A 14860-nucleotide genomic window follows, 5' to 3' on the forward strand; every position below is an offset into this window, starting at 1 on the left:
ACAAAATCGTGATCATTTTGACTTTGAGAACAGATTCATTCCGTTTACTTATAATTCTATCTGCATGTTCAAGTAAATGGTGGACAGTTTTATACGGGCAGAGTAAACTTGAGACTCTAGGTCTACTGCAAGTCTTGAAATTCACATAAATCGAACCAAGAACAAAGATATCCAAACATAACAGGCACTTTAGATCAACTCATTTCACTAGAGGTGACTGCCTAGCACTGTGCATGTGTTTGACATCTGGTGTCTGCTGAAATAAAAAAGAAATTAAAACAAAACGGATTAACAGTACTGGTGACACGTTATCAGAGTGGGAGACACTAGATCTGTCTCTGTACTTACCGGGATACGACTGCCAGATCGACACTGCGCTTTCGACAGCTCTTCCTCGCGTGGACATTGGAAAAACGCTGTGCATATCAAATTGTAGGAAATCTCCCTTCGGTATCTTCTTTATTTTTCTGGAGCTTAGAAACCGAACAACGTGAAATCGTCTTTCCCGAATCGGTGAATGCAGAGGTGAACTGGAGAAGTGAATCTATGTTTACCACAATTCTTCGCGCGACCCCTGACCTGGTCTTGACACCTGACCTGGTCTACATACCACACACGACACAAACCAGTCAACTGCTTGTACCCCTTCAAAACCCCCCACCACCCGTTTTCTTTGGATACACGCTTTAACTCCCGTCGCGATATAACCTTGAACGGTTGAAAACGACGTTAAACACCAAATAAAGGAAACGCTTTAACTACACACATGCCGACACAATGTTGATCATTGCTTCAATATTTTGAAGATGGTGCTTGAAGAATAACCAGGCGAAATGGGTATTTCGGTGTTTAGTCAAATGTTAAAGTTTCTACCACAGACATACATACATACATACGCACGCACGCACAGACAGACAAAGTTTAGCTTCGCATAGGCTACACTTACGTGAGCCAAAAAGGCTAATAATGAAGAAAATCAAAACATAACATCAACGGAAAACTAGAAACAATTGAAGAACTAGAGGAAGCAAGAAGGGGTGAAGAAGAGATAATGGAACAGCCAGGAACAACGCGCGGCAACAGCAAAGTTTTCATTTTGGATGAATGGTGATGTTGAAAGTGCACCCCTGCATGGAGCACTGCTGGAACATTGCTGGAGGTTTCGATGTTGGACTGTCTTCGGAGAACTCCTCAAACATGAGCGAAACTTCTTCTGACAGGATGTTGGGATTTCGTGCGACAGTTGCAACAGGCGTGGTCGTTGTGATGTGACAGATGCGGTTACAGTGGCGGTGAAGCTGGTGGCGGTGAAGCTGGTGGCGGTGAAGCTGGTGGCGGTGAAGCTGGTGGCGGTGAAGCTGGTGGCGGTGAAGCTGGTGGCGGTGAAGCTGGTGGCGGTGAAGCTGGTGGCGGTGAAGCTGGTGGCGGTGAAGCTGGTGGCGGTGAAGCTGGTGGCGGTGAAGCTGGTGGCGGTGAAGCTGGTGGCGGTGAAGCTGGTGGCGGTGAAGCTGGTGGCGGTGAAGCTGGTGGCGGTGAAGCTGGTGGCAGTGGCACTGGCAGTCGCACTTGAACGAGGAGCTTTCTGTACGTGTCACTGCCTTCCTTCCAACGTTAACACGGGCACGCAAGGTTAAGTAGATCGCTTTATTCTTCTTTTTCTACATAACCCGTGGTGTCGTAAAACTGAAACACAATGATAAAACCAAGTAAGAAATAGCTGATATAAAAATCCAGAAAAAAAGTCCAATTCAAAACATGACATGTCATGCGAGTTCCAGGTTCATCTCCTAAAAACTGACACACAATAATAAGAAGGACTGAGCATGAAATAGCTAAAAGAATAAGCTAGGAAAGAGTCCAACTCAAAACATGGCACACATTACGCGAATTCCAAGTCTGTATCGTCAACAAATGCAACAGGCCCGAGTACAAATCGCTGATGTCAGTATAAGGGAAATATCCCTTCTATATGTTACGGTAATTGAAGGTCATGAGGGTGATCTCCCTTGCCTCTCTCAAAAGGTATCGATATCTGTAATTTTCGTTACTCATAGTCATACTTACACTAAAAACTATGCCTCTGAGTTATGTGTCAGATCAAGTCCAGCAAAAAAAGATAACCCTGCGTGGTTGAAAACGACGTTAAACACCAAATAAATAAAGAAAGAAAAAGCCAAAAAAGACCTGGCACATGTCACGTGAAGCCCATGCCATGAATGAGCCCGCGAAAATATTACGAGAATATCCTGCAAGTTCGCGTGTCCTGCAGGCAGTACAACCACATTTGAGAGAGCAGTGAAAATATTCTACAAGACTACATACTTTGTTGGCTTTAAAAGTTATCTGAGGAAAGTAGCGAAACATTCTACAAAGATCACATATCTCGTTGGCCTTTTTAGTTATCTGAGGAAAGCAGCGAGGGTCAGTCTGTCTTGTTTGACGGCACCGGTCGAACTGAACTAGCAACACGCGCTAAAAGCTAGCTTGCATTCGGAAGTGCGCGTATCAATACATGTATCACAATGTAGATGCTTGGGATGCTGAAGCATTTATTAGAGTGTGGGAAATGCAGTGTTGCAATGGATTCACACCTATTCAGCCCGATGTCACACAAATGAAGGCTTGTCCAACAGGTTTGGTTCCGCAAACGAGGTTTATTTGGTTGTTGAACCTGTCGAAAACTGTTTCGACCAAATTTATTATCATGGCAAAAAACATCATTCATACAAAATCATTTACACAAAAAACAATCAACACTGTCAGCAGCAGCAATCAAAGGGTAAATTTCAGAAAACAAAATTGCGTTTCAAAGTTCAGATAAATCAACCAATTTGGGTGAAAAAATATTCAATGTCCAGTTTCAAGTGAAAATCATGTAATTGTTCTATAATAAAGGGTGAAGTAATCCACCAAACCGTCGACATGTTCAGTTGATCACTCCACAAAGCAATTTTAAACAGTGTTTTAGCCAGTTCTGTACCGAGTTTCCTTCCCATCAACGAATATACACTGATGGGTCCAAAGCTGAAAGTAAAGTGGCATCAGCTTCTGTCACAGGTCCTAAACTCGATAGGGCCTTTTCGGCCCGTCTTCCGGATGACAGTTCTGTATTTTCTGCAGAGTTGAAAGCTTTACAGCTAGCTTTGAAACAGGTATATCAGTCAAAAAAGAAAGACTTCCTGATTCTGTCGGATTCCCTATCGGCTCTTACCGCCGTGAAGAGAACTCAGCTAGATCACCCACTGTTGGTCGAAATCCAAGAGCTACATGCATCTCTGATTGAAGAAGGCAAAAGGATTGTGTTTGCATGGGTGCCATCCCATGTTGGAATTAGAGGCAACTCTGCAGCTGATCAAGCTGCTAAAGAAGCCAGAGAAAGACTCATCACTGACAAACACACAAAGCATTCAGATTTCAGAACTCGCACCAACATGTACATAAAGTACCTATGGCAGAGTGAATGGGACGAATGTGAAGAAAATAAACTTCATAAGATCGTCCCCCAGCTGTCGGACAGCCTACCCCAATGTCGCCTCAACAGGAAAGAAGAGACAGTTCTCTGTCGCTTACACATTGGGCACAGTCACATTACACATTCGTATCTGCTGAAAGGTGAAGATCCACCATACTGTTTTGGATGTGACGAACCATGGACATTAGAACATGTTCTCACAAAATGTGTAGACGTTCAAGAATTTCGAGACAAACACTACAATGCGGAAACACTGAAGGTTTTATTCCGGGATGTTCCCCCGGACAAGATTTTTAACTTTTTAAAAGAGATCAAGATTTTTTACAAGATTTAAAGTACCAGAAGTGAAAATTATTAATTTTTAGAACCTTCTTTTACAGTGATAGATTTGAATGTAAATAGTCTGAAACGTAGAACTTGCCATATGAAGGGAAAAGAAAATAACTGCATCGGTCTCGAATAGCAGCTAGCATCTGCTGAAGAGACATTAAACCCCAAAAACCAAACCAACCAACCACAAAGCAAACACAACAAAATGCTACCAAACTGTATAATTTTCACTGTGTGTTCAATTTAATTCAAAAATAAATCATGGTCTGAAATTACAATGACATAGCAGTCATCCGTTCCAATATCAATATCAAGAACAATAAATAAATCAAATTATATTTTATCCCAATGATCGCATTTGCCGACAGGATGATATTTCAAAAATTCATTTCAAAAAGCGCAATAAAAGCGCAATAAATTCAGGCTGTTCAGTCACATTTCATATCAAATCACAAAAGGATACCAAAAAAAGGGTTCTCATTGCGGTCAGCAAGATTGTTTTTATCCTTTTTATAAAACTCTAAAACTGGCAATTAAAATTAGTTCATAAAAAGGCAGAAAAACAAGCACAAAAAAGGAATAACAATTTATCACAAAGAAAACAAAAAAAATGTTTCTATAAAGAAACTTGACTCAAAAGGGTTTTAATTTCAAAAGGTCAATTGAGAATTCAGAACTTTTCTTATGCCAATTCCAAGGTTTTATACTTTGAGAGAAGCCAAGCATTCTTGTGCCAAACTTAGTTGAAAAACAAGTCAAATCATAACTTATGCGCTACAAGGCACAAAAACAATAGAAAATTCAACACCTTTGTTTTCATCATTCCTAAAGATGCTGACCACAATTTGACACTGTTCCACCACTAAATTCTAGCCTATTTTCTGTCAATTCGAGACTAGCCTAATAAAACTGGATTTTATTTCTAGGCTGCAAGGCTAAACTAAACGTAAAAAGTAAAAGTTTACCTATTCCTGGCCTGTGAGACTTCGGGTTTACGGAGATAACTTCTGAGTCTTCATAACTTCTGGAGATTCTTCTTCTTCATCTTCGGTGTGTTCTTCTAAGTTCTTGCTACTCTCGGCGAATTCTTCAGTGGGTTCTTCTTCAGACAATTCAACTTCAAGGGACGACCCTTCGCCTACCAGCTCGACACACCAACTGAATTCTAAGTTCGTTGGATGCAGAGACTCAGAATTCTTCACGTGACAGAGTTCGCTCACAAAAAATAGACCGATTTGGAAAGAGCGTGACACCGAGAGTGACCTTGAAGGGGAGCGGCTATTTTTAGTCTTTCTGTTGCATAAGTCATCTTTTTGTCATATGATTGAAACATTCAATGAGGTGCATACATAATGGTACATGAGAGAGAGAGAGAGAGAGAGAGAGACACAGAGAGAGATAGCGAAAGAGAGGCAGAGAGAGAGAAAGAGGGGTACGGGGCATGCAACAGGCCTAGGGAAAGCTGGAGATTCAAGTGGAGAATTATCAACTGTTATGTGGTCTATACAACGGTCAAATAAATAATTAAGCACAATTTGGAGAGATCGTTTTCAACAGAAATACCAAAGTTTGCCTGAAACAATAAACACACACACACACACACACACACACACACACATCGAATTCTGTTCTTCAACAAATCTGTTTATTAGGCCATAACCTTGTACCCAAGAACGTAACAATGAAATAAAAACAACAACAAAAACAACAACAAAAGACCTGGTGTCTAAAAATTGATGTACAAAATAATGGCTTTGTTTTGCAGGCGGAAAAGAAAATAGTAAGCGAACAATGCAAAACCAAATATGCCAACAGACAACAACAAAAAAACTTAGATGTTTACTTAAACTATCAAGCAATTTACAAATAGAAACTGGTGAAAACAATTCGAATAAATTCATTTGTAATGAATTGAAAATTATCCTTGTCTTTTGGAACTACATATTTATGGAAAAATGGATTCTTTTTTCAAACTAAAAACAAGTCGCGTAAGGCGAAAATACAACATTTAGTCAAGTAGCTGTCGAACTCACAGAATGAAACTGAACGCAACGCAACGCAGCAAGACCGTATACTCGTAGCATCGTCACTCCACCGCCCGTGGCAAAGGCAGTGCCCGTGGAATTGATAAGAAGAGCGGGGTATTCGTTGCGCTGAGAAGGATAGCACGCTTTTCTGTACCTCTCTTCGTTTTAACTTTCTGAGCGTGTTTTTAATCCAAACATATCATATCTATATGTTTTTGGAATCAGGAACCGACAAGGAATAAGATGAAAGTGTTTTTAAATTGATTTCGAAAAAAAAATTTGATAATAATTTTTATATATTTTAATTTTCAGAACTTGTTTTAAATCCGAATATAACATATTTATATGTTTTTGGAATCAGCAAATGATGGAGAATAAGATAAACGTAAATTTGGATCGTTTTATAAATTTTTATTTGTTTTTACAATTTTCAGATTTTTAATGACCAAAGTCATTAATTAATTTTTAAGCCACCAAGCTGAAATGCAATACCGAAGTCCGGGCTTCGTCGAAGATTACTTGACCAAAATTTCAACCAATTTGGTTGAAAAATGAGGGCGTGACAGTGCCGCCTCAACTTTCACGAAAAGCCGGATATGACGTCATCAAAGACATTTATCCAAAAAATGAAAAAAACTTTCGGGGATTTCATACCCAGAAACTCTCATGTCAAATTTCATAAAGATCGGTCCAGTAGTTTAGTCTGAATCGCTCTACACACACACACACACACACACACACACGCACTTACACCACGACCCTCGTCTCGATTCCCCCCTCGATGTTAAAACATTTAGTCATAACTTGACTAAAAATGAAGCACAAAAACAACCTGTACAACTTGACAGTGTTTACAGATGCTTAACTATCGTGACACTTGGATTAAAATAATAGCGTCGTAGATTAAAAAATCTTAACAAAAATGAACGCAACATGAAATGGTCAACACAGATCAGCAACGATACATTTTTTTATAGAAATCTTCCATCCCGGCGTGTCATCACGAACTTAATATAAGCAACAGTATTGTTCTTCACATTGAATTAAAACCAAACATCGATGATTGCGACTCTATTGCTCCGGTAATTTTTCCTTTCCCTTTTTAAGGGAGTACATACATAACAACAAAAAGCAACCACATCAAGTGTGTGTGTGTGTGTTGGTGTGTGTGTGTGTGTTGGTGTGTGTGTGTGTGTTGGTGTGTGTGTGTGTTGGTGTGTGTGCATGTGTGAATAGAATAGAATAGAATAGAATTTATTGTCATCAACCCTTAAGGATATTGACACAAGTTGTACAATAAATGAATGGATAAATAATGTACAATGTCAGGGCCAAAAACTGGGATCTCAATCGATCGCAGCCACTGGTCCTGGGATTCTTTTTGTTTAAAGTGATAGACTGGATTTATATTGGTCGATTTCAATACACACACACAATCACTCAGTTATTCGCCCAATACTAAAAAGATGTATTTTCTAACACAGTGTTTTAAAAGATAAACAAGAAATTTATTACGTTCAGACAAACAAACAGGACGTCACTACACATTCACCACCGTTACCTTCCACAAATATAGAATACAAAAAAGACGATCTGAAACACAAGAAAACAAAACGTATAGTTTGGAAAAGGCAATAGCCTAATACTAAACCCAAAACACAATACAGTTGACTTTTCCCCTGTCTAGCCCTATTGATGCTCAGATGATGAGATCAAAACCCAGGAAGAAGTCGTTCACCCTTCCTCAAAAATAGCCCCAAATATGGTACTTGATTCACATTGAGCACAGGAAACCAATTTGCCCTCAAAAATAATATGACAATTCCCAAAAATCCAAAACTCAAAACGAAATTTTGACCCCAACCTAAGATGACGCCATCATCTAATTAGGCTGACCACAGTTCAAAAATATCTTGTAAATAGTCACATCTTCAAAAAAGAATATAAAATAATGACATCGAAGTTCAGTGCTCAAAAAGTACGAAGTAACTATTCTGTCTTCAGGAGTGAGGTCCAGAACTCTTTATGATCCAACTGGCTGGTTCGGATCACTATACGGACTGTTGTCAAACACTTAAAAGTCTTTAGAGTCCATTGCCAACCGGGTATGTTTTACTTAACAGTCTGTAGTTCATTCACGTCAAGTTCAGAACATCTGAGCCATGGTTGGTGGCGCAAACCCCGTCTGGCGACGCCCCCGTAATCGTGTAGTTGGCCCACGTCTCACTCAGAGTTGGCCCACGTCTAGCTCTGGGTTGGCCCACCATCCCTCAACATCAGTTTGGCAACAGCACTGCAGGTGCCTAAACATATGTTATACCGAAACACCATACAGTAATACAACTTCCGCTTAACATAAAGTTCTGTAAACAATCCAATTCTTATGAAATATTTACAAGTTTTCTAGTTGCACAACAAAAATTAGCCAAAATTTGGTACAACCACTCCATTATGTCACGCGTGACCTCATTGGAGATAATAAATCAAAACAAGTTCACAATAAATCAAATTCCCAACATTTGATTTTAATTTCCCCATCTGAGAACATGTTTCTTACTGAAGGTCATTTCCTTCTTGGTCTGACTTCCTAGTCAGCCATAATTATTTGAATATTTTTACCTCCATGTTTCACCCTCTAAACCTTGCTCACTCAAAATGTTAAAATCAGGGTATTTCCAAACAAGAGAACTCAATTGAAGTACGCTACACCTCTATCTCACCAAACCCTACGAGAAATGTGATAATTTCAAGACAATGACACAAACAACTATCCATTCATTCTACAACATAGCCATGATCTGAGGAGAAAAGAAATACTCACAAGTCCCATACATCAGGGTCCACCTGTGCAAGTCCAAGAATTCAGCCCAAGCTTCTCTGTCCGTTAACTTCACCCAACCATAGAAATGAAATTCACTACGATTTCAAACAAGAAATACATTAGTGCCCGCATGGGGAAGAAAATAATTTCTTCACAGATGCCTCCAAGGAGCACAGAGAATTGCCGGAGACCTCCTCCCTCTCAGACAGCCAGAGGAAAAGTGAAAAAGCAGGAAGAAAGAGAAATCTGGGTAATGACAAGTTCCTGTCCTAGAACATTCTAGAAACACTGGTTTAAAAAGCTGAATGAAAATATAAGGTTACACAACCACATGTCCCGTTGGCCCAGTGGTAACAACGCCCACCCCACAACTCAGAGGACCCCGGTTCAAACCCCACTCAAGCCTATATTTTTATCCCTGTAATAATACATTTTTGTTTTGTGTGTGTTCGTGTGTATGTCTGTACATCAATTCCAGTTTTTCTTTATTTTTTCTCAAATTTATTTTCTAATTATTTACAATGTCAACCTGTGGCTTGACAACAAATTATTTCATTCAATATTGAAACAATTAAAAACAAAGGCTCCAATTTTTGAATTTTTTCGTCTTTTTTAAATAACAGATCGCTTGGTTTCCTTAAGTCACAGTTTGATACTTCTTCTTCTACTAACTTTTTTCTAATACCGGGGTATTGTTAAATTTCTTGCAATTGTCTAGAAAATGTAGCTCATCTTCAATTACTTTACATGTATTACAGAGGCGATGCTCTCGCAATATTCCTCTATGACGCCCAGTCTCAATTTTTAAAGAATGTGTGCTTGTTCTTAATTTTGCTAGAGCTTTTCTATGATTTATATTTGAAATATAAATTAAATAGGCTTGTATTGTGTATCGTTCTGTAATTAGTGAATAAAACTCAAGTCTTGAACATTTTTCAGATTTTTTGTTTTTTCAAAATAAAACGTATTCATTCATAATTTTTTGTTGTATAGCAAATTGTAATTTATTAGCATTAAATGTAAATTGGTTTTTCCGAACATGCTCAAATCCTACAAGTGATAATAATTGTTTAATAAATTGCAACCATGGACTTGTTTTAGAGCTAGATATCATCAAACTGTATAAATGATGTAATAAAGACTGTTGATTTGAATCTAAGATATGTCCCCAAAATCCTATGACTTGTGATATCATCTTTATACTTAGTGGAAATCTTCCCAACTCTCCTAAAACTGGAAGCCACATTGCTTTCTTATGTACTCCTAAAATAAATCTACAAAATGTTATATGTGTAGATTCACTTGGACATTTATTTGATAAGCAATTCTCAAAAACTGAATGAAGATTTGAGATATCTTTCTTGTTAGTAAAATTATATGGAAACCAAACCTCAGCTCCATATGTTAAAATTGGATGTACTAACATGTCAAATAGATGTAGTATAGTTTCTGTCTGAACATTTTCATTTATAAATGCTTTACGAAGATAATACGCTGCTTTGTTACCTTGCTTATTCAAATGATCTTGCGTTAAATCAAAATTACCATTTTTATGAAATATTACGCCCAGATATTTATATTGATCTGTTACTTGTATTATGTCCTCACCACATTTGAATGTATTACTTATCTTGGTTTCTGTACGACAAAAAGGTATAATCTTAGTTTTTTCCGTGTTAATTATTAGTCCCCATTGTTGGCAGTAGTTGTATAAGAAATCTAGTTTGTTTTGTAGTCCTTTCTTGGTTTTCGATAAAAGAACTAAATCATCTGCATATAAAAGACATGATAATCTATCAGATGTATTTTCATGAATGAAAGGAGAGTCCTTATCTGGTAGTCCATTAGTAATATCATTGATGAAAATATTGAAAAGAGTAGGACTTAGCGTTTTTCCTTGATGAACTCCTTTTTTGATAACAATTTCTTTTGAATATTCTCCTTGAATTCGTGTACATATTTTTGAATTATTGTACATATTTTTGATTATTTGGTAGCATTTTCCCTTAATGCCATTCTTGTATAATTTGAGCAAAAGTGCATCGTGCCAGACGTTGTCAAACGCTTTTTGGAAATCTACAAAGCAACCATAAAGTCTACCGTTTTTAGTTTTTATGATATCATCAACAATGTTTTTTAGAATGAAAATTTGGTCTGTGGTTCTATAGTTTTTACGAAATCCTGCTTGTTCTCTTAATAAGATGTCATTTTTTTCTAAAAACGAAGATATTCTTGAATTAATGATTTTACAAAACAATTTTCCGAGGTTATTAGTGAGAGTTATTCCTCGATAGTTACTTGGATTAAATGGATCCCCTTTTTTATGAATTGGAATGCTGATGCCATTTTTCCATTCTTCTGGATATAAACCAGTTGAAAAGATCAAATTGAATATTTTTACAAATATTTGAATAGTGCAATTTAAACTTGATTTGATAAGTTCATTGATTATTTTATCTTTTCCTGGTGACTTTTTATTTTTCAATGATTTGCATGCATTTCTAATTTCTTCTTCTGTTATATCCTTATCTAAGGTAGGTATCGAATGTTTTTCAGGAATTTTATTCAATTCTGAGATAATTTCTTGCCGTCTTACTTCTGCAACTTTAGTTTCTGTCCCTATAAATTTTTCCAAATGATTTATCCATTTCATAGGATTAATTTTAGCAACATTGTTTGCCTTTACTTCTCCAATTTTTAATTCCTTTAACGTTTTCCATACCGAGTTTGGATCTTTATCAAAGTCTTCAATCAATCAATCAATCAATGAGGCTTATATCGCGCATATTCCGTGGGTACAGTTCTAGGCGCTCTGCAGTGATGCCGTGTGAGATGAAATTTTATACGGCCAGTAGATTGCAGCCATGTCGGCGCATATTTACCTTTCACGGCCTTATTCCAAGTCACACGGGTATGGTAGACAATTATTAACTGTGCCTAAGCAATTTTGCCAGGAAAGACCCTTTTGTCAATCGTGGGATCTTTAACGTGCACACCCAGTGTAGTATACACGGGGGGTGGTTCGGACACCGAAGAGAGTCTGCACACAAAGTTGACTCTGTGAAATAAATTTCCGCCGAACCTGGGATCGAACTCGCGCTGACAGCGGCCAACGGAATACAAATCCAGCGTGCTACCAACTGAGCTATATCCCCGCCCATTTAGTTTACTTACTAGCTGGTTTCTGTAGAGTCGCTTTTTTTTCTTTAAGGTTGATTTGTATTTCTTTCTTGTTGCATAATATTTGTGACAAATATTTTTATTATAAGGATGTCTATTCAACGAATTTCATAGTGATTTCATTTCTTTTCTTAATGAGAAGCAATCATTGTCGAACCATTTCTTCAGCTTCTTCTTTTTATATTTGGTCAAGTTTTGACTAAATATTTTAACATCGAGGGGGAATCGAAACGAGGGTCGTGGTGTATGTGCGTGTGTGTGTGCGTGTGTGTGTGTGTGTGTGTGTGTGTGTGTAGAGCGATTCAGACTAAACTACTGGACCGATCTTTATGAAATTTGACATGAGAGTTCCTGGGTATGAAATCCCCGAACGTTTTCTTCATTTTTTTGATAAATGTCTTTGATGACGTCATATCCGGTTTTTCGTGAAAGTTGAGGCGGCACTGTCACGCCCTCATTTTTCAACCAAATTGGTTCAAATTTTGGTCAAGTAATCTTCGACGAAGCCCGGACTTTGGTATTGCATTTCAGCGTGGTGGCTTAAAAATGAATCAATGACTTTGGTCATTAAAAATCTGAAAATTGTAAAAAAAAAAAACATTTATAAAACGATCCAAATTTACGTTTATCTTATTCTCCATCATTTGCTGATTCCAAAAACATATAAATATGTTATATTTTGATTAAAAACAAGCTCTGAACATTAAATATATAAAAATTATGTTGCAAGGGACGCGACTGGACACAACCCAACAGCGTTTCCGCGAAGAAAAAACCCAGACATGCGCAGTGACCCTACCGTAGCTCAACCCTGTTCCTCGCGAAAACTCGCTCATTGTATGAAATCACATATTTCTCCAGTTCTTGAATTCATGTCTCCACATAATATGATGGAACCTTTTGTAGATAATTCTTCAATGTCACTTTCCAGTTGATGCCATATGTCATTGGTGAAATCTTTACCAAAAGATGAGTGTTCTGGGGGAATATAAATACATCCAATGAATACGTCTTGTCCCATAAATTCATTCTTTACATGAAGCCATATAATGTTACTATCACTTCTAGGTAAAATCTTTATTTTATGTTTTATGTAATCTTTTATGAAAACGCTAATTCCACCAGAAGCGCTTACAGCATTATTTCTTTTCCTTCTAATGAAGTGACAATTTTTTAAGAAACCAGATAGGTATATATCTTTTTTGCTATCTTCATCTAAATGCGTTTCTTGTACAAATATTATATCATGTTCAATTAAATGTTGAGTTACTTTTTCTTCAGTAAATTTATTTATGGTATAACCATCTATTTCTTCTTTATATCCCTTTAGATTCCAAGACATAATCTTAATCAGAACACCGTCTTGCTCACTATAATAATTAGATTTTTGAGTCACTTGAGAAAAAGTGACTCTATGTAATCGGTCAGTGTTAGTCTGTCCGGCCGGCCATATTTGGTCAAGTTTTGACTAAATATTTTAACATCGAGGGGGAATCGAAACGAGGGTCGTGGTGTATGTGCATGCGTGTGTGCGTGTGTGCGTGCGTGCGTGCGTGTGTGTGTGTGTGTGTGTAGAGCGATTCAGACTAAACTACTGGACCGATCTTTATGAAATTTGACATGAGAGTTCCTGGGTATGAAATCCCCGAACGTTTTCTTCATTTTTTTTTATAAATGTCTTTGATGACGTCATATCCGGCTTTTCGTGAAAGTTGAGGCGGCACTGTCACGCCCTCATTTTTCAACCAAATTGGTTCAAATTTTGGTCAAGTAATCTTCGACGAAGCCCGGACTTTGGTATTGCATTTCAGCGTGATGGCTTAAAAATGAATCAATGACTTTGGTCATTAAAAATCTGAAAATTGTAAAAAAACAAACATTTCTAAAACGATCAAAATTTACGTTCATCTTATTCTCCATCATTTGCTGATTCTAAAAACATATAAATATGTTATATTCGGATTAAAAACAAGCTCTGAAAATTAAATATATAAAAATTATGTTGCAAGGGACGCGACTGGACACAACCCAACAGCGTTTCCGCGAAGAAAAAACCCAGACATGCGCAGTGACCCTACCGTAGCTCAACCCTGTTCCTCGCGAAAACTCGCTCATTGTATGAAATCACATATTTCTCCAGTTCTTGAATTCATGTCTCCACATAATATGATGGAACCTTTTGTAGATAATTCTTCAATGTCACTTTCCAGTTGATGCCATATGTCATTGGTGAAATCTTTACCAAAAGATGAGTGTTCTGGGGGAATATAAATACATCCAATGAATACGTCTTGTCCCATAAATTCATTCTTTACATGAAGCCATATAATGTTACTATCACTTCTAGGTAAAATCTTTATTTTATGTTTTATGTAATCTTTTATGAAAACGCTAATTCCACCAGAAGCGCTTACAGCATTATTTCTTTTCCTTCTAATGAAGTGACAATTTTTTAAGAAACCAGATAGGTATATATCTTTTTTGCTATCTTCATCTAAATGCGTTTCTTGTACAAATATTATATCATGTTCAATTAAATGTTGAGTTACTTTTTCTTCAGTAAATTTATTTATGGTATAACCATCTATTTCTTCTTTAAATCCCTTTAGATTCCAAGACATAATCTTAATCAGAACACCGTCTTGCTCACTATAATAATTAGATTTTTGAGTCACTTGAGAAAAAGTGACTCTATGTAATCGGTCAGTGTTAGTCTGTCCGGCCGGCCATATTTGGTCAAGTTTTGACTAAATATTTTAACATCGAGGGGGAATCGAAACGAGGGTCGTGGTGTATGTGCGTGTGTGTGTGCGTGTGTGCGTGTGTGTGTGTGTGTGTGTGTGTGTGTGTGTGTGTGTGTGTGTGTGTGTGTGTAGAGCGATTCAGACTAAACTACTGGACCGATCTTTATGAAATTTGACATGAGAGTTCCTGGGTATGAAATCCCCGAACGTTTTCTTCATTTTTTTGATAAATGTCTTTGATGACGTCATATCCGGCTTTTCGTGAAAGTTGAGGCGGCACTGTCAC

The sequence above is a fragment of the Littorina saxatilis genome, linkage group LG9 (genome assembly GCF_037325665.1).
Source record: "Littorina saxatilis isolate snail1 linkage group LG9, US_GU_Lsax_2.0, whole genome shotgun sequence".
NCBI classification, from domain to species: Eukaryota; Metazoa; Mollusca; class Gastropoda; order Littorinimorpha; family Littorinidae; genus Littorina; species Littorina saxatilis.